Source organism: Capra hircus, chromosome 4, assembly GCF_001704415.2.
Source record: "Capra hircus breed San Clemente chromosome 4, ASM170441v1, whole genome shotgun sequence".
Classification (NCBI taxonomy): Eukaryota; Metazoa; Chordata; class Mammalia; order Artiodactyla; family Bovidae; genus Capra; species Capra hircus.
Window position 1 is genome coordinate 106,390,405 of NC_030811.1, and position 24,530 is coordinate 106,414,934.

Sequence of the window (24,530 nt, forward strand, 5' to 3'; positions counted from 1 at the left end):
AAGTGGTGTTCTGTGCTAATCCCCCCTTTTCTGGAAACATCTAGAGTGGTTTCTGTTTCCTGCTTTAAATCCAGATAGAGACACAGAGACTTTTGACCCTATGCATAGATTAGCTCTAAAGACCACTCTGTGGATTGGAGGGACTCTCTCCTGGGCACAAATACAAACCCATTGGCTTTCAGAGCAAAATGTCAGCTTTGCCACTTCAGTTGAGATAGTAAAATCTTGCATGCATGTTCTCTATTACCTATAAAAAACAAATTTACAAAACATATATCTGAGAAAAATATGTTAACTTTTCTTTCCTCTGATTCTTTAAGCTCTATTCCTATAATATAATTTCAATTGAAGTTACTGAAAGTTAAGTAAGGGTCTTTGAAATAATGCATATGTAAAAATCCAAGTGACCAATTTCTACTAGCATTTATTGCCAGAAAAGCATTTCTTTCTTTTGGTAATCTTGATAATAAGAATGATATAACATACCACCCTTATGGCAGAAAGTGAAAAGAACTAAAAAGCCTCTTGATGAAAGTGAAAGTGGAGAGTGAAAAAGTTGGCTTAAAGCTCAACATTCAGAAAATGAAGATCATGGCATCTGGTCCCATCACTTCATGGGAAATAGATGGGGAAACAGTGGAAATGGTGTCAGACTATTTTTTTGGGCTTCAAAATCACTGCAGACTGCGACTGCAGCCATGAAATTAAAAGACGCTTACTCCTTGGAAGGAAAGTTATGACCAACCTAGAGAGCATATTCAAAAGCAGAGACATTACTTTGCCAGCAAAGGTCCGTCTAGTCAAGACTATGATTTTTCCAGTGGTCACATATGGATGTGAGAGTTGGACTGTGAAGAAGGCTGAGCACCGAAGAATTGATGCTTCTGAACTGTGGTGTTGGAGAAGACTCTTGAGAGTCCCGTGGACTGCAAAGAGATCCAACCAGTCCATTCTAAAGGAGATCGGTCCTGGGATTTCTTTAGAAGGAATGATGCTAAAGCTGAAATTCCAGTACTTTGGCCACTTCATGTGAAGAGTTGACTCATTGGAAAAGACTGTGATGCTGGGAGGGATTAGGGGCAGGAGGAGAAGGGGACAACAGAGGATGAGATGGCTGGATGGCATTACTGACTCGATGGACGTGAGTTTAAGTGAACTCCAGGAGTTGGTGATGGACAGGGAGGCCTGGCATGCTGCGATTCATGGGGTTGCAAAGAGTTGAACACGACTGAGCGACTGAACTGAACTGAACCCTCATTTTCTTTCCCTTTCATTTTGCTCTCTCAAAAGCTTGAAGTCAAATTAAGTGTTAATTGTAGCACTCTTCTTGGAAAAATTATTTTTGTCCTTTGTCCTCTTGGTCTCTGATCATTTACCTCTATTTTTTTTAAACTATTGTACACATTAGGAAATGTGCACGTGGAATTTACTTAGAAATAAGGACTAACAGATATCTGTACTATATGTGGGCTTCCCAGGTGGCGCTAGTGGTAAAGAACCCACCTGCCAATGCAGGAGATGTGATCCCTGGGTTCGATCCCTGAGTCAGGAAGATCCCCTGAAGGAGGGCATGGCAACCCACTCCAGTATTCTTGCCTGGAGAATCCCATGCGTCGTGGAGCCTGGTGGCCTACAGTCCATAGGGTCGCAAAGAGTATGACACAATCGAGTGAGTGAGCACTCACATAGGCGTGTATTATATATAAATAAAAGTAGGAAGCATTTCCTCCCTACTTTGTATTATTAACTGTTCTTAGCCTTAGTGCTGTTTCCGTAAAGTCCAACAATATCATTTTATATTTCGTAGGCATTGATACAAAAACCTCTTGGATGGTGTATCTTGTATATGAAATAAAGAGTGCCAAGGAACTCTTTTGAAAAACAATTATTTTTGCAAGGCTTTACAGTTCTTTAGCCCTAAAGTTGATTCACAAAAATATGAATCAAAGGAAAGCAAACAAGAGTGCTATAAACAGCAAAGAGTTAACTTTAAAATTACTAGTAAAACCAAACACAAAAATCCCTCTCAGCCTTTTTCTTTCTAATATTCTCCACACACAATTTCCTGTTAGTCTCTCTGACTTTTCTGAGAGATATTATTTTCCTTTCCAGTACCAATTTCAGCAGTGATGGCCTAAAAGGTTCTGGTGCCCCAAGTGAGACTAGATTATAGGACTCTGTATGGGGTCAAAGATAGGAGGGTTCTTAAGGATTTTTACCAAGAAAATAAAAGCAGTGGGGTTTCACTTCATTTCAAGTAAAGATACCAATACAAGCAAACTCTCCTCTTGTCATATTGATAAAGAAGCAAAAGACTCCTCCTGTCACACTGGTGGGAGTGCCAATAACCTGAGTGGGGAACTGGATTATGAGCTAGCGTGTTCTGTGAAATTCTCTATTCTGATGTATATACACCAAGTTGAGAATGTGCACACACACATACAGATATTTGTGATCAAGAAAGAGATTTTAACTTGGAAAAAAAAAAAAAATACATGACCTTTAGTAGGTGCCCAGGAAGTGTAGCATAAACACAACACGTTTCTGGGAAGGGTTCACCATCAATGATAAGTTGACTTCCAGCTGTGACGTAAGGGATTAAACGATCATAAGGAGTGGAGGGTGAGTGGAAAGCAATGAGAAACAAGCTATCTCTTGCCGATTTTTTTCTTCTCGAAGGAGTCACGCTTTCTGCAAGTTCCAGTGTCTTCTTGTCTGAGGACCAGTGTCGTGTTGTCTGAGGGCCTCCTGGTCTTCTTATATCTTTGTCTTAGTACTTACTGTCTCGATCCAGGCAGGCTGCTTCTAACAATTGTTAGTAATCTCAACCCTTGGATAGCTGCAATCTTGAAGGAGGGAGGAAGTAATTAGTGCTTTTCAGGATGTTGGAGAAGAATGTTTGTATTCATTTCTCCACTCCAGTGTCCCAAAAGCCAAACAGGAGTTCCATGAAATAAGAGTTGCTCCCATTCACTTAACGGTAATCTTCTCAACTCCATAATAATTCAGAGAAGCCTTGCTTGCTCTAGAAAACACTGTTTTACTTCTTCAGACTAGGAGAAAATGCTGTTTAGGGCTTCTCTGGTGGCTCAAATGGCAAAGAATCCACGTGCAATGCAGGAGACCCAGGTTCGATCCCTGGGTCAGGAAGATCCATCCCCTGGAGAAGGGAATGGCAACCCACTCCAGTATTCTTGACTGGAGAATGCCATGGACAGAGGAGCCTGGCAGACTACGGTCCACAGGATCACACAGAGTCAGACCTGATTGAGCCAGTAACCCTTTCACTCTTTCTCCTTTCAGGGCTGTGACTAGAAGTTTTATCTGGCTGTCCTAGCCGATACAGCACAGACTTCGCAATTTATATGAGAAACAGGGACAGCAGTTGACTCTCATGTGACTATGAGGATTAAATAAAGTGATGCAAGTATTTAACCAAAGTACAGCACCAACTAAGACCTCATGAAGAATGAGCTTCTGAGGCAGCTTCAAGGACTATCTCCTGCTGCCTCCGATCTCCTTTCAAGGTGTCTTGGATTTTGTTTGTGTATGCAGGCCTTGCTCGTTGCACTGCTGACTGGCTAGCTCTTCCCAAATGTTGTATTTAAAATTAAAGAAGGAATTCATGGGATTAATGGACAAAGCTAATTACTATCTTTTTACTGAATGAAGTCCTTTCATATCGTCTGTCAGCTAGGGGTAATTTTATCATGAGATACTTTATTCTGGGACCAGTAGACAATGCCAATCAGTTGTCAATTCTTCCATATGCTGTTCTATTAATTAGCCTTATTTACTCAGAACTGAGATTAGGATTATGATTTGGATAGTATTTATATTATTATACTTTAAGGATTTTTCCCACCAGTGTGTGCCTAAGGATCAAACAAGGGGCTCCAACGTCTCAGTAAACTGCAACACAGACTCTCTTTAGAACCAGCTCTAGACTAACTCTTGAAGAGAAACCATGCCAGAATCTGCTTCCTCAGTGTGTTACATTTCTAATTAGCTGCAGAATTCTTTCTACTCCAAATGGCCCCAAGCACCCAACAACAGCAATCTAGTTTTTAATTTTTTGGAAGTCAGAGTAGTGAAATTCTTGTTATATCATGTAAAATGCTGCCCAGCTGTTTGCCAGAGAGGTTTCAAGGCAGTCTTTTACCTTTTGGGTGGTTAATACCTGAAGCAAAATCAAGGAAAGAAACACGAAAGTTCTTGTACTACTTGAGATTAATTATCTGTGTAGTAAGGCTTAAATATTCAGTTAAGCATTTCTGCCTGTTCATCTCTCCATCTGCTGCTGCTGCTGCTGCTGCTAAGTCACTTCAGTCAGGTCCGACTCTTTGCGACCCCATAGATGGCAGCCCACCAGGCTCCCCCGTCCCTGGGATTCTCCAGGCAAGAACACTGGAGTGGGTTGCCATTTCCTTCTCCAGTGCATGAAAGTGAAAAGTGAAAGTGAAGTCGCTCAGTCATGTCCGACTCTGTGTGACCCCATGGACTGCAGCCCACCAGGCTCCTCGTCCATGGGATTTTCCAGGCAAGAGTGCTGGAGAGGGATGCCATTGCCTTCTCCATCTTTCCATCTAGATGGGCATAATTCAAAACCTGAAGGCAAGTTACTGTCAGTGGAATTTCAGGTACTGATTTCCACAAGTAGTATGGAAGAGTACACTATTTTTTTTTTTTTTTGTATTTTTGTACAACAGAGCAGCTAAGAAATAAACCAGGAGTCAGTGAAATTTCACTTATATGAGAAATTCCAAAGTGTTTTCATGTTTGGGTTAGGATAATTTCCATTTCTCTGAAAGTGAAAAACCTAAATCTCAGTTTTCTTTATGTACCTGATATCTTTATGTAAAGTATTTAAGGAAATTATAGGAACAAATCATTCATTTTAATTGTCATTAATTGTTCTTATTTTTTACATGAGCTATGCATTTTTGTGTATGTGTGTGGCATTATTAGTTTTAAAGTTGAAAAAGCTATGTTTTTAGCTTCCGTATCTGGCCAGGAGTTAACACATGGCAGGGTAACCATGCAATAATTCTGAGACTTTATCAGGTTGCAAAAAGTTGTGAAACTGATATTTTCATAAAATAGGTACAGATTACAGACTCCTGTAGAAGTTACAGATCAATATTATCAGGAAGGTTCTGAGTCACATAAAGAGAAAGTGCTAACCAAATCAGCTCAGAAATGTCTAGTTTTTCTCTTTTTGCTATACAGAACTAAACCAAGGATGGAGGCTATGTGGGCACTGAATTTCTCTACTTCCCCATAGCCCACAGATAACAGTTTGCTGACAATATGAAATTTAACTGAAAACAAATACGAGTGATGATGATTCTTTACTTCTTATTCCTTTGCTGAAACTCCGCTTAGAGTAAAATGGCTCAAATATTGACTTTGTAAAGAAACAGTGGCCACAGAACTGATGGCAATTAGGATTATGCCAAATATTGATAGATTTTAAGGATTATGCCACAAGTATGTCACTTTCACAGTAGGGCATGTCATGTCTTGCCATTTGAGTTGGATTTTAAATGTACTGTTTAAAATATTCAGAATCTTTTTTTTGTCTGAATATGAGTTCTAAGAATGTCTCTGATTTGAACAAGAGATGGGTGAATACCATGGCTTAGAATGCTTACTTTGGAGCTGTTCTTTCTTTCTTTCTTTTTTTTTTTTTTTTTCATGTTTACTGCACATGAACACAATTTCTCATTTAAGTAGGTAGAGGGCTGAACATAATTTAGGTGAAATCTCACTGCTCATTTCTGTGGACACTGGTATCACCAAGGCATCAGTGCTCAAATGCAGTTCCTGGGGAAAATAACCAGTGCCAAATAGGTCTTGGTTGGGAGGGAGTGGAGAGCATAATTGAATTTGCTCCTGTGGCCTCCAGAAATCTCAGTCACCTGAGGTCTTAAGTGTTAACTTTTCCATTTTCCGTTTTGAGAAATCAAACCTGAGAAGAACCAATTTAAAGATGCTTCTGTTAGCACTGATTTCTTTGGTGAAATGTATACGGTTTTTCGATCTAAAAGAGGCTGCCCAGCATGGAATTGGGTGGGAAGGTAAGGGAGAGCAGGGAAATTATTAGGTATGTCTCCTGATCCTTCCTGAGTGCTATGAAATAGTCACAGGCGAGCCTAGCAGAAAAACCTCAAATAATATACACAAACACACAGAATCCAGAATATCATTTTTTCTGGTGTGTGTGAAAAATGTATGCAACAAGAAGCCACAGAGTCTGCATAGTCACACAGCATTAACAACAACAACAAAAAAGGGATTTCCCTGGTGGTCCAGTGGTTAAAACTCCACAGTCCCAATGCAGGTGGCCCTGGGTTTGATCCCTCTTCAGGGAACTAGATCCCACATGCCATAACTAAGACCCAACATAGCCAAATAAATAAAATAAAAATAAAAAACCTCCATAAACCTTACATCCTAAAGAATAAGCTGAAAATCAAATATATGCGAAAACTACAAATTAGTACAGATTTTCTAATTTATGTTTTCTATGTCTATCGGTTTCCAGGAGCATGAAGCATCTGAGAATCCTTCAGTCAAACTTAGATGCTGATCCATCACATACACGCATGTTTTAACACCCTGAGCAGGGAAGCCACAGAGGAGGACCAACTGCTTGGCACGGAGCCATTCCTACCTGATAATGCTTTTTAAACACCTTCTGTGTGAAGCGCCACTGGGACTTTGTCAAAGGTCAGCTTTCTAAAGATTTTTTTTTTTTTTTTTTTGGGCAGGAGACTTAGGGAATTTAAATTCTAGAAAGTGCACATTGGCTAGGAATGTAAGATCGACTCGACTCCCCTGCTCTTCTTCTTGCTTTTGCTCCTCAGCATCTCCCCCATCAGCACACGGCTGTCCCCAAACTGTCCCTGTTCCCAAACCAATCCTCACCGAGGCAGGGGTGAGAGCGGCATCTCTGCGGTGCTGTAAGGAGGCTGTAAGAGTCAACTGCACTTCTGGATGTAGAGTCTGGGGCCCTGACAGAGCTGTACTTGTTATCAACAGAGCTTCCTGGAATCCCCTGCCCACCAAACCGCGCACGCCATGGTCACTGAGCCTCCTTCCTGACCATCAGACCCAGCTGCTGTTCCCGGGGCCGGGTCCTCACCTGGACTCCATCCCAGCCTGCAGGGACACTGCTCAAGGATGCATTTCCTGTTGAAAACTGCCTGCCCTCCTGGCCACAGAGCATGTGCAGCCTCCCCATCCTCTAAACGACCAGGGTGCTCCATCTTTTCCATCCTGGTGGAATTTGTCACGTTGTACCTTATATTACAACTATTCAGATTTTAGGATGTCAGTTTGTTAATGACATTACCATTTCATCTTTGATTCCCACACAGAGCTACTAAGGAAGGAGCTGAAATTCTCCAAGTCTTCTTTGGACCTAATCTGTGCCTTACGCGAAGACAGGTACAAAAGAAATTTGCTGTCCTGGCGTTCCTTCAGCCTCTGGTTCTTAAGCCTTGCTAGTGGCTATGAGAAGGAAGCTGGCGCCACATGCAGTTTTAAGAAAATAATTAGTTGTTCGAATGCATCCTCTAGAAATGAAATTTTGTATTTTCAAGCTCTGCAACCAGGGACCACCTTGGAGGAGTCAGGAATGAGTAGATGACTAACAGCAGCGAAACAAACATTCATCCTGATGCTTTACTGTACTTTTGGGGAGGAAAAAAAATGAAGACACCTTAAAATTCATTGTGGTGTTTAGGCATTCATTCATTCACTCGATATCCATTCACAGGTTAGTCATGAAAAATGATTATTTATCAGTTGGTATCATATAATGTATTAGTCACAAGTTTAGTTCAACACTCTAAGGATTCCAAGGGTTATTCAGTGATTCCACCTGTGTTCCTTGTAAGACAGTTATTTATCCTAGAATGGTGCATCTCAAACTTTAACATGCATACAAATAACCTAGGTGGTCTGGTGAAAAGGCCGAGTTTAATTCCATTGGATGAGATGGAACCTGAGATTCTAAATGTCTGACAAGCTCCCAGATGATGCTGATCCCTGTTGGTTCACGGATCTTAGTGGTGTGACCCATGAACCAACAGGATCACCATCACCTAGAAGTTTATTAGAAATTTAGAATCTCGGGTGAGGCCCAGAGAAGACTTGGAGAATTTTAACCCCTTCCTTAGCACTGTGTGGGAATCAAAGATGAAATGGTATTGTCATTAACAAACTTTCTAAAATTTGAACTGCAAGGAGATCCAACCAGTCCATTCTGAAGGAGATCAGCCCTGGGATTTCTTTGGAAGGAATGATGCTAAAGCTGAAACTCCAGTACTTTGGCCACCTCATGCGAAGAGTTGACTCATTGGAAAAGACTCTGATGCTGGGAGGGATTGGGGGCAGGAGGAGAAGGGGACGACCGAGGATGAGATGGCTGGATGGCATCACTGACTCGATGGACGTGAGTGTGAGTGAACTCCGGGTGTTGGTGATGGACAGGGAGGCCTGGCGAGCTGCTATTCATGGGGTCGCAAAGAGTCGGACACGACTGAGCGACTGAACTGAACTGAATATAAGGTACAGTGTAATAAACTACTAAGAGGGAAGGTGTTAGAGGAAATTTTTCCGCTGTGAGCAACTTTCCCTAGCAGTCTAACAGAGGAAGACCTGTGCACGATCTAGAGTCTTCCTTCCCACTACAATGCCATGAACAAAACAGCACCAGCTCCTTGAGCATTTATAAAATGAAATAATATCAACTCTGGTTATCTTACATGAATTAAGATCATATGAGAACATATGAGTGCACTCAACAAATAAAAAGCATCATGAATGGTGTTATAATGATAAGTACCAATTCCACACTTCAGTCGAAACGTAGAGTCCTGAATAATTAAAACTTCAGATGGGAAAAAGACAAAATGTTTTGTAACAGAGATGTCTGACTGGTCTTACTTCTTGACTGACAGCAGAGTTAGGTGGCTTCTGACACAGGGTGGTGCTTGGGTGAGAGAGTTTTCAGAAAGCTTTGCTGTGTGAAGGGTGGGAATAATTTTTCCTTTGCAAACAGGATATCAATAAAGAAACAAATTCCACACAAATGCTTTGGTGTTAAATTTTGAATATACATTTTTATCTCATTTGACTTGCATACTAACCCTAGGTATTGATATTATTTAGCCCTATTTCTTATTGGAGGATAATTGCTTTACAATATTTTTTATAATTAAATTTGATTCATTTTTAATTGAAGGATAGTGGCTCTACAATATTGTGCTGGCCTCTGCCATACTTCAGCATGAATTAGCTACATCCATCCATCCATCCCCTCCTTCCTGACTCTCCCTCCCTTCTCCCACCCCACCCCACCCCACCCCTCTAGGTTGTCACAGAGCACGGGGTTGAGCTCCCTGTGTCGCACAGCAGATTCCCACTTGCTATCTATGTTACATATGGTATTGTATGTGTTTCCATGCTTCTATCTCAGTTTTCATCCCACCCTCTCCCATTTTAAAGATAAGGATCCAAGAGCGCCAGGAAGGCAAGGATTGTACTGTTTTGCCCATCAGCATACCCTCAGCAGTAGCACAACGCTGAAACAGAGTAGGCATTCTAAAATATTTGTTTAACGAATAAATTAGACTCAGAGAGATGAAGTGTCTTGCTTAAGGTCACATTCAGTTAAGTGGTAGAGCAAGGCATTTTCCCAGATCCATTTGGCTTGACCCCTGGAGCTTCTCATTCAGCAGATCTAAGCTGAGCCCAATTATTTGCATCTTTATTAGTCATCCCATTGGATCCCTTTGACTCAATCACTTTTGAGCATGTATTTATTAACATGTAATACATGTCAGTCCCACTCTAGGTGTGACGAGTAAATAAGATATCAGTAAAGAAACAGATTCCACACAAAGGTTTTGGTATTAAATGGATCCATCCGCAAACAAAACAGGCAAGAGCCTCTGGCCTTACAGAACTTAAGAGCTACGAGACATCAGGCCAGTCTGAGAAGCAGCAGCACACCGTGATGATAAAAGGTTCTGTTTATTCAGTTAAAATTAGCTTCAAGGGGGATTTCATTCATCTCTTCACCATATTTGCTGTGAGAGCTAAGAGCACTCTGGTCAGATGAAAGCAAATACAAAAGGTCTTCTTTTGATAAGGGGACAGGCTTTTGGGATGGGGCAGTGTGTGTGTGTGTGTGTGTGTGTGTGTGTGTGTGTGTGTGTGTGTACCTGTTTGGCATCCCTGGCTCTTGGCACTAAATACCACGAACACCCTCTCACCCTCACTGGGACAACTGAAAACGCCCAGTCCCCCTCTCCTGTTGAGAACTGCTGGAGGGACTGAAGGAGGAAAGTGCTGGTGGAGGAAGATCTGGCCAAGCCTCTGAAGACCTTTCAGCCCCTCAAGGATTTTTTGATTCCCCCTTCTGGGGATCAGACTCTATTTAATTATGTGGAGGTAATTTTTCAAGACAATGTTGTATTTTAATTATCTGTAAAGCTCCCACAGACCATCATTTAAGATTTTTGAATTGTTGCATCGAAGGGTCTTGATTGCTACCATTTAGCATGCATTGCCTCCCTCCCCTACTCTCCTTTTCAAAAGGATGAATAGAAATTTCAGGCAGGTGAAAGAAGTGGGCAAATGATACCCTGTGTTTTAAAAGTCTGCTACTTAAAAACCTGTAGTTACTTATTCCTTTAAATGAGTAACCTGCATAATTGTCATATTTTTAGCCCTTAAAAATCTGTTTTTGCAATGGAAATCTTCATGCAATCAGTATAATCAATTGCAAAATTAATAAACCTGGCTGATCTTCAACAGCATTTTTTACTTTGAGAAATGCGGGGGAAAATACCTCCGTGTGTGATTTAGACCTGGAAGATTTTTAGTAGCAAATTTGGAATTGTATGGCCTTACTTTGAAGTTGCTGATGATGCTCATTTTTCTGTCATTTTCTTAAGTGTTTTCGGTGCCAAACGGAGCTTTTAAAATGGACAGAAGGCAGCAATTTAGGGAACCTCTTTCAGTGGGGTGGGGGGGACCAATTTCTGAAAGAACTTTGCATAAGATTTTATAAAATTTCATAATGTTAACTATTCCTTGTTTCAGAAAAATAGTAAAGCTAGTTACATATTCATGGAAACATGGATGTAAATGGAAAATCAACAGTTCATCTCAAGATTTTCACACTGTTAGATAAGAGGTTTGCTTCATTCATTGTCATAATATCAGGAACAAAGTTGTTAATGTAGGTGCTATACAACAACATAGAAAATTCAGATGTGATTTCCTACTTGGAATCTAAGAAAGCATTTAGTGGAGTTTGTGCCGGGTGAGTGGCAACTCACACTGCTCTAAGAAAAGCAATTAGTTGCTGAAAAATAGCTCTATTTAAATGCTCCCAATATAACCATTGCCAACATGTATTTGTCTGGAAGGCACTATCCAAGTCCTATTAGAGGTGATGACATAAAGGAGGCAAGGAAGATGATTTTAGTCCTTCCAAGGCCTTGTTTGTTTGTGAATATTAATTTTTACTGCCTGATGTAAAGCAAGCCAGGTGTCCCTCCACAGTCTTGTTCTCCTGAATTTTGCTAGCTAGCTCCCACATGCTACTGGAGTGTCTACCCTGGAATAGGTCTAGCCTGCTTGAAGCCATCCTAGAGAAGCTAAGTTCAATAATTTCTGATAGTCCACATCTCGCCTGAAATCAAAGTGTGCAGAAAACTTTAGACACCTGTTCCACAATATATATCTGCTGCTGCTGCTGCTAAGTCACTTCAGTCGTGTCTGAGTCTGTGCAACCCCATAGACGGCACCCACAAGGCTCCTCTGTCCCTGGGATTCTCCAGACAAGAATACTGGAGTGGGTTGCCGTTTCCTTCTCCAATGCATAAACATGAAAAGTGAAAGTGAAGTCGCTCAGTCGTGTCCGACTCTTAGCGACCCCATGGACTGCAGCCCACCAGGCTCCTCCGTCTATGGGATTTTCTAGGCAAGAGTACTGGAGTAGGGTGCCATTGCCTTCTCCGACAATATATATCTAAATCTGGCCAAATGATATTTTTAAAGGTCTTTTTTAAATCCAAGTAACAGCAAAGCATGATGTCCAAATGGAAAACACTTGGTTGATTTTTAAAATGGTTTTCATTTACTTTCAGCCACTTTCTAAGTGAAAGTAATAAAACTAAAAGGGAGGGGTACATATTCTGTTCCTAACCAGCCTCAATTTTATTCGGCATCGCACAGAACTGCCTCCAGTTTAAGTTCTGTTAATGAAAAGTTGAGTGGTATAAGACAAACTCAGGAGTACTTTGCTCTGGAAAACCTAAGTCAAAATTGGTTACATCCACAAAAGAGTTCATTTTGCTTGGTTAGGGAAAGAAAGAAAGAAAGAAAATTAATAGTTCAAGCCCCAAGCTCAATTGCTAATATTAACATTCTAAAAGCGGTAATTATCTAAGTAGAAACTGGCAATAAATATGTATGTAATCATGATATATTTTATATGGTTGAAATCTAATTCTGAATTATTTTTGTATTTAATGCCAAGCAAGAAACATGGTAAATGAATAGAGAGAACTTTTTGAAAATACAGCCTTGTGGATTAAAAAAAAAAATCTGTTCATACTATTGGAAACGTGAAGGTAAAAATGAAGTTTTTTTAACTTCACAGTTTTCTTTTTCTCTATTTCTTTCATGTCCTTGAAAGCAGACTGTTTTTTTTTTTTTTTTCATGAACAGTGAAGACATGGGACATGATGAAATATAAGTGCTATGTAAAGACATATCCTCATTTAACAACTAGCTGCTATAAAAATAAATTATACCATATGACTCAGGGAAGTTGTTAATAATCCTGCTTTGTTTACATTGTGCTTAGAAAGCAACATAGCTTAATGAGATCAGATATTAAGCTAACAGTATATCTTGGAGTCATAATGTTTTCAAGCTCTGCCAAAACCGTAGGCAGATTGAATGTGGGTAGTTTGTACTGATAATGTTTTTAAAAGAGGAAATGAATAAGGCCCTGCTTGGTATAGGAGTTATGCATTTATTACCTAGAGTAAAGAGTATTAAGTGCACACAAATTACTGAGCTGCTTTGAAAGGACACAAATATCATAAATGGGGGAAAATTCAAGAACCATGGAGGTATTTTTACTTAAGAACTATGAATAAAATCCATCATCATAAAAACATAGAAAGTCCACAGTAAGTGACTAAGTATCCAAAAAACCATGTGGTCATATTCTAAAGCAGGTGAACGTGTTTAGAATTCCCATTTCCTACAAAATAATATTTCTTCCTGCTCCCTGAGCTTTTGGATGAATTGGTTAAAATGAAGTGGGCCATACTCAATTATTCATTTTTACAATTCAGAGAAACATTATACTTCTCAACCTTGGAGTTGCTTACTTGATGTTTAAAATAAATGTGATATTCAAGTAGATAACACACACTCTCATCCACCCTTCATTAAGGGCATGGCGGTTGTTAAAGTCCCAGACCAATTTCTTGCTGTCTTTATAAAAAATGAGAAGGTAAAAGTTCCTGGCTGTAATTTCAGTTGTTATAAACTGGGATTTCTTTAACATATAACATTTAATCAGAGTATAGTCAGCCAGCACGGCAGAATATCTAACAGCAGATTCTTTACAGAATTTTTTACAGGTTTGATTTTTGCTTCTTCAAAATCAGCTTGGCATTATTCTCTCTCTCTCTTTACACTCAAGCTTTACAAAGTGCCAAAAAATAAAAATAAATAAATAAAAAGAAGCAATCCCAAACACCCACTTTGCCAAATTAGTGAGAAGGCAGGATCTGTGAAATGTAGGAATTACCCGTTTGCACAGGAGAACACGTCAGCTGTAAGCACGCAGCTGCCGTGTCAAGCAAATGCACTTTTTCTAAAGGCAAGGTACAGCATGCGTCAGTACATTCAGTTTTACATAAAAATAAATACATTTCAAAGTCAGTAAGACAAGGGCAACAAGAAAAAAATTTTGCGAAGCTTATTGCTAGCTACTGAGGAGAATGATGTGATGCTATTTTTCCCTTGCATCCAGAAAGTGACAGAATTTCTAGGGATGGACAGCATGTGCACAATATAATTGAAATTAGATCTAGATCCAGAAAGGCATTGCCTACCTTGAAGATGATGCTGCCAGCTGAGTATAAACTGGAAAAATCTGGTGCTGTAAGATGTGTGTGTAAGTTATTAGGCCATATTATCTCCCAAGTTTTCTATGAAACTAACTCAAGTTAACAATTTTTCTTTCTGACCTAGGCTTAGAGTCACACAGACTTATACCACATTTTATTGATTTCAAGGAAAGAGGATACTTAGGTTCCACTTCTTGATGTGGGAATGATAAGGTTTAGAAGATCTTGTAGGAACAGAGATATTCATCTTTGGAAAATACTGCCAGTGTCTTTTTACTCTGAAAAGGTAATCTTTGCAAACCTGCGGATGGTGATATTTTGAGTAAAAGTACACTTTGTTAGTAGATAACTGAGGATGAATTATTACAGTAAAAGTTAAAATAATAAGAGAAATCTAGCAACCTCTTGACTCCTTGAGGCAAGATCTGTTATTTGTTAGTGATACCTCTGTTCCATGGGGCTTCTGGTAGCTCAGTGGGGAAAGAATCTGCCTGCAGCGCAGGAGATCCAAGCTCGATCCCTGGGTCGGGAAGAAGGAAACGGCAAACCACTCCAGTGTCCTTGCCTGGAAAATCCCATGGACAGAGGAGCCTGGTGGGCTTCAGTCCACGGGGTCGCAAAGAGTCAGGCACGACTGAGCGACTGACACCTCTATTCCATAGAAATCTGAATACTTTCCCTCATCATTAGTGGGTCTTCACTATTTCTTCTACCTCAGATCTGCCAGTAGGTCTGAAATCATGCACTTAGTTGAAACAGATTCACTTTGAATACAAAGATTCAGCAACAGTGGGGATAATAGAAATGTAAAGGCCATTTGGCTTAGTTAGGCGAAGAAAGAGGGGAAAACATATTGACATTCAGTTGACAGAGGGGATAAACTATCTTATGCAGTCTGGTAATCTCTCTTGGTGCAATGCCCCACTTCTGTGAAACATAAAGGAGCCCTCCTGACAAAATGGTGAAGCAAAGCTAAGAAAAATACTTGGGAAACAATTTGCAAGTACATGGCTCTAGCTGAATGCCAACTGGAAAATGCGATTATAGCTCTTGGACTGGCTTGCCTACGTGTCTGTGGTATGGACTTTGTCTTTGGACCATGGACCCATCAGTGGGACAGTTGCTTTCAATGATTTTTTCCTTTGGTGGCGGTGGGTTTTTGCTTAACCATCCACATTCCTACCTGGTCTTCTCTAGCATCAGAATGTCCTTGCTTAATATTTGGCAGTGTGAGATAAACCTTTACTAAGAGAAATAAAATACTCTGAATTTTTTTGACATTTTGGTCCTTAACAGCAAATTTTCCCTAAGTGAGAAAAAGAAGTCTGATCACAAAGGTTTGCAAAGCCTCCTGGGCAAATGCTTAGAGATCTGATAGAAACTTTAGAATCTGCAGTACATAGGCACTCACATACTTGAAAGCAGAAGCAAGAATGTGGTAGTGTAAGAGGAATGTTCAGTCCCCAGGCATCTGAAGCCTACCTTAAGAGGGTGAACCAAAAAGACAAAGATTGTCTCACTACTTGGCAGTCAGCGAAAGCTCATCCTCTGCAAAAGGATTTGGTGGTGCCCAATGAAAGGGGTCATCAATCATAGTACTGCAGAGTATCTGAGTTGGAACTCATCTCTTAAAGATCATTAGGGCTGGCAAACTGGAGCTGTTTTGAATGTGATCTTCTGAGATGAGCATTGCTTTGAAATCCAAATCTATGATATTTATAGCAAGGCTTCAGAGATAGGTTGTGGTCAGCTTCATGTTACAAGGATAAGAAAGGGAATACTTCTTAGTGTTTAGATAAAGATGACATTTATTTTCGACACTCTCAGCTACCTTTCCATTCCAATTAAATACTTCCTGATATTACAATATTTGGAAGGACGCAAGCCCCAACTGATCCTAAAAAAAAAAAAAGCAGATTAGAGATACAGCAATTACTCCCCAGATAAGAAAAATTTCTAACAATCCTTTAAGTCAAATTATTTACTTGCAAGAGGCTCACCTGTATGGCAAGCACAGCTTGGTGCTTTTGTAAAGTCCTCTAACTCTCTTCTAAAAGAAGCCGTATTTAAGTAATCATCCATTTATACCATTTATATCGGCAGATAACTGCACACCAAGCAACACTTTGTACTTCTCTGAGAAAATCTGAAAGAAACAGATTTTCCTAAAATGGGATTTCAGTGATATTTTGAGTTAAACACAGTGCTTCTATTGTTTCTATAATTTAGAGTCTTTACTACCAGTGAGCAAAGAAAAGCAATGATTCTAGAGACTTCCATAAGGCAGGTAATATAGATGGTATTCACTCCCTTTCATTGCTCCTAGTGAAAACTTCCACTGGGTTAATTAGTCTCAGAAAAAACTTTTCAACTGTGTATTACACTGTTGAAAACTGGGCATAAGAACAAGTAAGCTACTCCTTGAATAAATAGTATTTCATGGATTCAAGATGCAGCAAGGAGGCAAAACCCCAGACTGAAAAACTGAGTTTTTCTGGATAGAAAATTGATACAAAATTGAAACCAAAAACCTGCCTGATTTTTACTTAGCAATTGCTTACTGTGGTTTCTCAATGTGAGCTTTGTATAAACAGATTAACTTTGTTTTCTAAGTGTTTCCAAAGAGCCAGTAGTGCTTCTGCCCAGCCCTCAAAAACCAACGAACTCTTCCAAAAGCTCCAACACCTGTTGCTGAAATTCTACCACACAGTGGCCTTCATCTCCTATGCCAACAGATGTGAAGATGCCCAGAGGTACCTCAGATGTTTGTGCTTCTGAGTCTCCTGGGGGCACCAGGAAGGGGAGGGAAAATGATTCCGGAATTCCAAAGGTCACTGCTGGATCAAAATAATGAAAATTGCCCACATGTTGGAAAAAACGCTGATGTGATTACTGGAAAGTCTGGCAATCAGACCAAGAACTAACTGGGCTAGAGTTTCATTTACACTTGAAAAAAAGGGGGAGAGAGAGAGAGAGAGAGAGAGAGAGAGAGAGAGAGAGAGAGAGAGAGAGAGAGAAAGCAAAGATAGGTATGCCAGATTGAAAGAGAAATAGTTATTATGTTCTTTAGCCTTCAGGCTACCACAATTAAATTCAAACAAAAAAATGGAGGAAATCTTTACCTGCACCAAAAGGGATCAAGTGTGAACTGTCACACTTAAATAATTGTTCATATCTGAAAATAAATTTAAGAATTTAAGTGATTAAACAGAGTGAAAATGAGTTTTTTTCTTTTACAATGAAGGAGACTACAATATATATTTGACTTTCTTTCAAGGCACTTTATTGTGCTTTATAATCATTTCCTTACAAATATTTTATTGTAAGAGCAGCTTTTCTTTCTAATGTATATTTCTCACTACTTTTTTTACTTGACAGTACTGGAACTCTGCATGGTGATGCTAATATGATTATATATAAAAGATGCACTTTCTTCATAAAATAAACTTGATGGCTATATGTCATCATCTCTGCTTTGAAATCTGTTTACTCTGGGTTATGCAGGAGGTAACCTAGAGGCACTGTGGGGTAGTACCCACGGGGTTTGGAGGCTCGGATTCCAGTTGTATCGTCTTGGGTGCAAGCTTTCCTGTACGCATTATTTCCTCGCTTAACAAGAGAACAGGCCCCTGAGAAGCATCTGGCTAGGTGTGTGCACTGTGCTTATACAGGGACTGCCATCCTACCCTGAGAGATTTTAGGCGATTTCACTTCCGTGTGTCCCATTCTAGAATAGAGGCGTGCACTGGAGGAGCTCGTGAATGGCCACTAACTGAGTCCTGAGGGTGGGGTGAGGTGAGGAGGGGAAGTCAGGGAATACTATTCAGATGATAAGACTGAGACCAGAAGCTCTCGTAGGAGTTAGCCAGCAGAAGAGCAGGGAGGGGCTGTGGAAAAAGAGCTTTAGACAGAGACAGTAACTTACGTGAAGACCTAGAGGCACTTGTTTTGTCAAGAGCTAGAATCTTTGGAGATGAATTGCAAAAATGATAAACTTGTGAACAGTATCTATAGCATTTATCAATGGTTCTCATTCAGCTTGCTTTCTTTTTGTTTTAGTCCAAAAGTTTCATGGAAAAGCAAATGGGTGATGGCCTAAGGCTTTGCTTAAAGTGACAAGTGGAAACTTCTTAGACAACAGCAGCATTCCTGAAGCTCGTGAGGATGCACAGCCCAGGCTTCCTACTATCTGATGCATTTTACAAAACAAGCACACATTTTAGGGTGAGGCTTCTAGATTTTTTAATTTTTGTAAAGAATCTCCTGGGGTTTTTGTTAGATTACTGATTCTGATTCAGTCTGGGTGGGTCTAAGACTGGGTGCTTAGGCTTCTCAGCTGGCACTCGGGGTAAAGAATTCACCGGCCAATGCAGGAGACATAAGAGAGAGGGTTCGATCCCTGGATTTAGAAGGTCCCTCAGAGGAGGGCATGACAACCCATTCCAGTATCCTTGCCTGGAGAATCCCATGGACAGAGGAGCCTTGCAGGCTACAGTCCATAGGATTACAAAGAGCTGGGCATGACGGAAGTGACTTGGCATGCATGCACACACAGGCTGGGTGCAGAATTCTGGTTCTGAGACTCTGGGTGGGCCTAAGGGCCTCCATTTAAAGTTCCCAGGTGATGCTGATCCCTGTGATCGAGGACCTCACTTTAAATAGTAAGGTCTTAAAGCACTTCAAGTCAAAGTGTAGTCACTCAGCTGTCTGACTGTGACCCCCAGGGGACCTTTCCTACCCATTGCAGGCAGATTCTTTACCTTCTGAGCCACCAGAGAACCCCCTTTAAAGCACTCAAGGAAGGCGCAAATAAGGGAGATCAACATACTGAAAGTTTCAGTATTTTGAACAATTTACTTAAAATACATTTTGTCATTCTCTCTTGCTGACACACACAGACTTAAGTTCATCCTGTGGACTTAAGTTCATCCTGCAGACTATACACAAATGGATAACAACTAACCAACCAATAGAGAATATAGTAATTTTCTGGCTATTATCAATCTATAAATGGGTTAAACACATATCCTGTTGACTGCTGCCCTTTTTAATATTTATGCACCTACTCTTTTCTTTCTGCTGTGTTCTAGTATCTTAGTGATATAGCAGAGGAATGTATTTAAATTCACAAGGGAAGGTTCAAGGTGCACCAGTATGTCGTTTCTTCAGAAAAAATATCCTAATACACTCCAGAGCACTGAACTCACAGAAGCTTCCCCATAGGGCTGACCTGTGAACTTTCATTGGCTTACTTACCCCTCTCTGGCACACACACATTATTAAGGCTTTGAGATTCTTGCTTTTTCCCACTTGTCAGATCCAGTCAGTATACTGTCCTCAGATAATGGACTGGGGTGATGTTCTAATTCAATCAAGGCCCCTGTGAGTATGACTGAGATATCTGGGTATTTAAAGCTATCAGCCTTGCCTGTGTTTGTCCAAATATTCACTCTCCCCAACCCCAATAATGAGAGCTCTATTCCTTCCCAACTAGTCTCCCATCTTGGCAAAAGAGATCTGGTGGCTTGGTATATTTAAATGAAATAGCAATTCCAACTCTTACTCTCAAGCCCCGCCCTGATTCTCAGCCATGTCCGCCTTTCAGCTACAGGAGATGAGGCAATTATACAGCACCACAGAGACTTTCTTGTTCTCTAAACTGCCTTGGGTTGGAAATTCAAGACTTTATTTTTCTCATTTTCTTTACATACACTCTCCAGAGCAGCTATAAGTTGTCATTTCCCTACCCCTAACGTCTTAGCAATCACTAATGTCACCATAGCGATTAAATGGCACAGCCGTGTTACCCATTAGTGCCTTGATCTCTGTCTTCACTCGAGGCCACTGTTGGTGATAATCTGAGTGACTGTGAGCCTGTGGTGGGGATTACCAGTGTTTTCTATTTCTCTGGCACTCTGTACAATCTTCAGATAGGAGCGACTCAATCTCAGAATCCAGTTCTGAGGGTCTGTTTGTCATCCCCCATGAAGTGAAGTGAAGTGGCTCAGTTGTGTCCACCGTGTAGCGACCCCATGGACTGCAGCCTACTCCTCCATCCATGGGATTTTCCAGGCAAGAGTACTGGAGTGGGTTGTCATTTCCTTCTCCAGGGGATCTTCCCAACTCAGGGATCGAACCCGGGTCTCCTGCATTGTAGACAGACGCTTCACCGTCTGAGCCACCAGGGAAGTTCATGCCCCATACCTGGTACCAATTACTTCCTCGGTCAGAGTCACAGCAGCAAGCACAGCTCACACGTGAGGCCTAATGATAGTTTAAAACAGGACTAATCCAGTTGCCCCCAGAAATGCCCATCAATCTGTGCTGGCTGCAAAGAACCAACATTTTCTTTTATTAATTACATAGTATTACCTTTCACAGGTAAGCTTTATAAGCCATTTAGAATTCACTTCTGTATATCATACACATTCATTTCTCTCCATAGACTATACCATGAATCTTCCTAAAAATCATCACTGATTTGTGATGCCACCTTTATCATGTATCAACTTTCCATTCATTCAGATGTCTGTTTCTAGGCTCTGCATTTCATTCCATCGGTCTATTCGTATGTTACGTTTACTATTCTGGCTGTGTAGTGTGCCTGAATACCTGGTAGGTGATTCAGTCACCTATATATAGACGACTGTATATAATGTATGTTTAGTGTACATATGTATCTATATAGTATATATGTATCTATATATATGTATAGATGACTATATATACATTTATATTTATGTCAGATTCAGTTTTATTAAGATCTTCACACAATCCTTCATGCTCAATCACCAACAGATGATTTTAAACTATCATCTAGGGAGGGTAAAGGGTTGTCTTTATTACTTTGCTTTGCTGAGCAAGGTATAAAACAAAGATAAGCTGAATTACTCATTGATCACCTGTGATTTTCCTTCTTCACCCTTTCCTACACAGTGTTCCATCTTTCCTTTCAATACGGGCTGAATTGTGTCCTCCTCCACTCTCACCTCACCAACCACCGCCCCCTCCCCACCTCCAAATCCATATGTTGAAGTCCCAATCCCCAGTACCTCTAAATGTGATATATTTGGAGATACGCTCTTTAAAGAGGCAATTAAGTTAAAACGATGTCATTAAGGTGAGACCTAATCCAATATTACTGCTGCCCTTACCTTATATGAAGAGTAAATTTGGACACAGAAATGTGGAGAGGAAAGACAATATTCGGACACAGGGAGAAGCTGGCCATCTACAAACCAAGGAGAGTAGCCTCAGAAGGCATCAAAGCAGTTGACACCTTGATCTTGGACCTCTAGTCTCCAGAGTCGTGAGAAAATAAAGCCACCCAGTCTGCAGTACTTTGTCACGGCAGCTCGAGCAAACTAAACCAACCAGGTATTGAAAGAATATCAACTTAAAGAGATGCACCAAACTTTAGCCGAGCTCTCATGCCCATGTACCTTAGTCTTGCCCTGTCCAAATCTATGGCTCTAATTTTGGTCTCTTTTCTGAGGAGTAGACTTGCCCATTAACCAGGGTTTTGTCATTCCTTTGTAGATATCTATCTAGCACCTGGAGCTCAAGTTCTCCAAAGTTAAGTCCTGATGTTTTCCTTCAATTCTGCTCTTCTCTGGTTGTCTCTGTCTTAGAATAGCCATGGAGAGGCCTAAGGGTCACCCTAGGCTTCTGCCCCAGCCTTCCCATTGAATACACATCAATGGTCAGTTTATCCTACACTAGATCTTTCCTCAGGGTGTGGCGGCTGTTACTCCCTTCACAGGGGAAGTGTGATTGGTGTTGGAAGAGCAAGAGCCTGAGCAGAGTGTGAGACAGGACTTGCGCGCTGCTCCCTGGCTGTCGCTGCCCTGGCAGGGGCAGGGTCTGCACCCCAGCTGTTGGACCGGAAGCCCTGAGGAATGACTGGACCAGGCTCCGTTGCCCTCGAGTGCATGCTCTGCCCCAAGGCAGCGACTGTAGCAAGTGAGGCCCTTGTGCTCAGAGAACCTATGCACTGCCTGTGTAGGCATCTGTGGATCAGTTCAGAAGCAGCCCAAGGTCACATGCCTTCTTCGGTGGTGCTTGTCCCAGATCTAGTGCAGAGCTGTGGTTTGGAGTAGGCTGGGGCTGGGCTTGAGGCACGGTGGCTGTAGAAACTGAGCTGGCTGTGCCTCTGCCAGAGATCCGGATGGTCTCCATGGCAGTCTTGCCCCAGTACCTATCTGCCCCAGCTCTAGCACTAAGTTGCAGTATGAAGTTGGGGGGAGCTGGGGTACTGTTGCTGGGAGAGGGCCCACTGTGTGCTCCTGTGGGCATGGACACTGGCAACTGCCACCCGCCTGGATCACAGTCCAGATGCCCTGGCCTGTCTCTGCATAACTGGACTGGGTCGTTTCCCAGGGCTCAGATCTTGGGGCAGGCTGCTGTGTGGAGTGAGTGCGCCTTCAGTGATCACCCTGTTCTGAACGGGAAGTGCAGCGAGTCAGCTGCTTCCAGAATAAGGCTCTCGCTGCTTTTATTGCTGGCAAGCCAGCACATGCACACTCCTCGTGCATGGAGTCTAGGCTTCACCAGCCCTTCTGTCTGTCCCAGTGGTCCTCTAGCAGTCAAGGAGGCTTGTCTCCTCCACACAGGGACCCAGGACTGTGATGTGCAGGTTGTGGCTTGACATGTTGGCTCCTCAGGGTGAGGGCCCACCTATGTGAACCTTCTCTTCCTTACAGATCCTTCGCAGGGGTGCAGCTCCCGACCTGATATCTCTTTTCTGTCCTATCCGATAACAGGAAGAGCGATCTTGCAACTTTGGCTGTTGAGGAGTTCCTCTGCAGATTTGGTTAGTTTTCTGTGAGAGTCATTCCACGTGTAGATATATGTTTGATGTGTTTGTCAAGGGGACATGGGGACTCCACCATCTTGATTTATGATTCTATTATTTAAATTAAAAAGTTCTAATTCCTTAGCAAGGCATTCACAGTCTTTGATAATCTGGTCCAATCATGTCAACATTTTTATTACCACACCAAGCACCCTTTACGCTTGCCACAACAATAGATTTTTTTTCACATCTCCCAGTACAAAACCTATTCTCACACTTAGGTGTTTTTGATCTCTGCCTGTGATGCCTTTCATTCCCAATTTTACTGTTAAACTCCACAGATCCTCTGCGACCAAATAAATAGATGCTTTCTCCAATAAACTGCCCTTGGAAATAGGCACTCCCAATTGTGATTGGCAGTTTCATATTTTGCACCTCCAATTGCACGTTTTGAATCCCATTTCTTTCCTATTTATTATATTTGTTTTAGTTTGGTATCTCTGGCCTTTTCAAGGAAGTAGGAAGCTTTGTGAAGGGAAGGGCAATTTTTTTTGCTCATTTTTCTATACCAACCCAATATATAGTATAGGGCTTTGTACACTGTAGGGGATCTTTAAATAAGCTGAAAGAGTGTAAGAGTTTGCCAAGTATCAATTCTATATGAGTTTTAAGTTTGAAAACATGTTGCCATTTAATTAACTTTAGTTCACTTATTTTGTGGAAAATATGACTTTCTTATTCATAGATCCAAAGGCTCATTTCTCTTTTGGCTGTAAAGCAGCTGTTAGAAAATATTATGAAAAATGAAGTTCAAGTTAATCAGAGAAATGAAAATCAAATTTTCCTTGAAATGTCCTCAGAATTAAAATTCAGAGAAACTGTGCAGAAGGCAAAAACATGGTTGCATTTGCCAAATCTAAAATATTTTTAGGAGTATTTTATGGTGATGCTTAATCTTCTCAGGGTTCAGACACAGCCTATGGAAGCAGCAGGTCCACTTTCCTGAATCTACAGGAAGTGCTATTTGGAACTGAAAGTGGCCTTGCAATCTGAGAAACACTATAGCAAAACATATAGCACCTGAGATGTAGCCAACACTAAGTAGATTCAAAGCCTTTCATTATCTTTACCCTCTCCCCGAGTTATTGTGAAAGTCTGGTGTAAGTACCATTTACTGCTAGGACCGGATCCCGTGGAGTCACTGCTTAACCATTAAACACTCTCGAGTTGTGGGATCCTTTTGCCTTAGATTTAGTTATGTTGCTTGTTTCTTGCTCCTTTTGGTTTCTGATCCCACTTCTAACTGTAGAGTCTGATTAGTGTTGGAGAAACAGAGCCTGTTCTGATCCAGCTGTCTTATAGACCACTGTGTGTGGTTTCTAAGGCCTCTCTGACAGTGCCTCAGACAGACCCTCAGTCTTTAAAGGCCACAATTTGAAGACTGCTGACTCTAAGAACTTAATTCAGCCTAATGGAGGAAATATTACAGTTATTTTGCTCTGGCAGCCTGAGTTCTGAATGCTCTCACTCCTTAGTAGTTGCTAAGGCTAGATTTCTTAAAA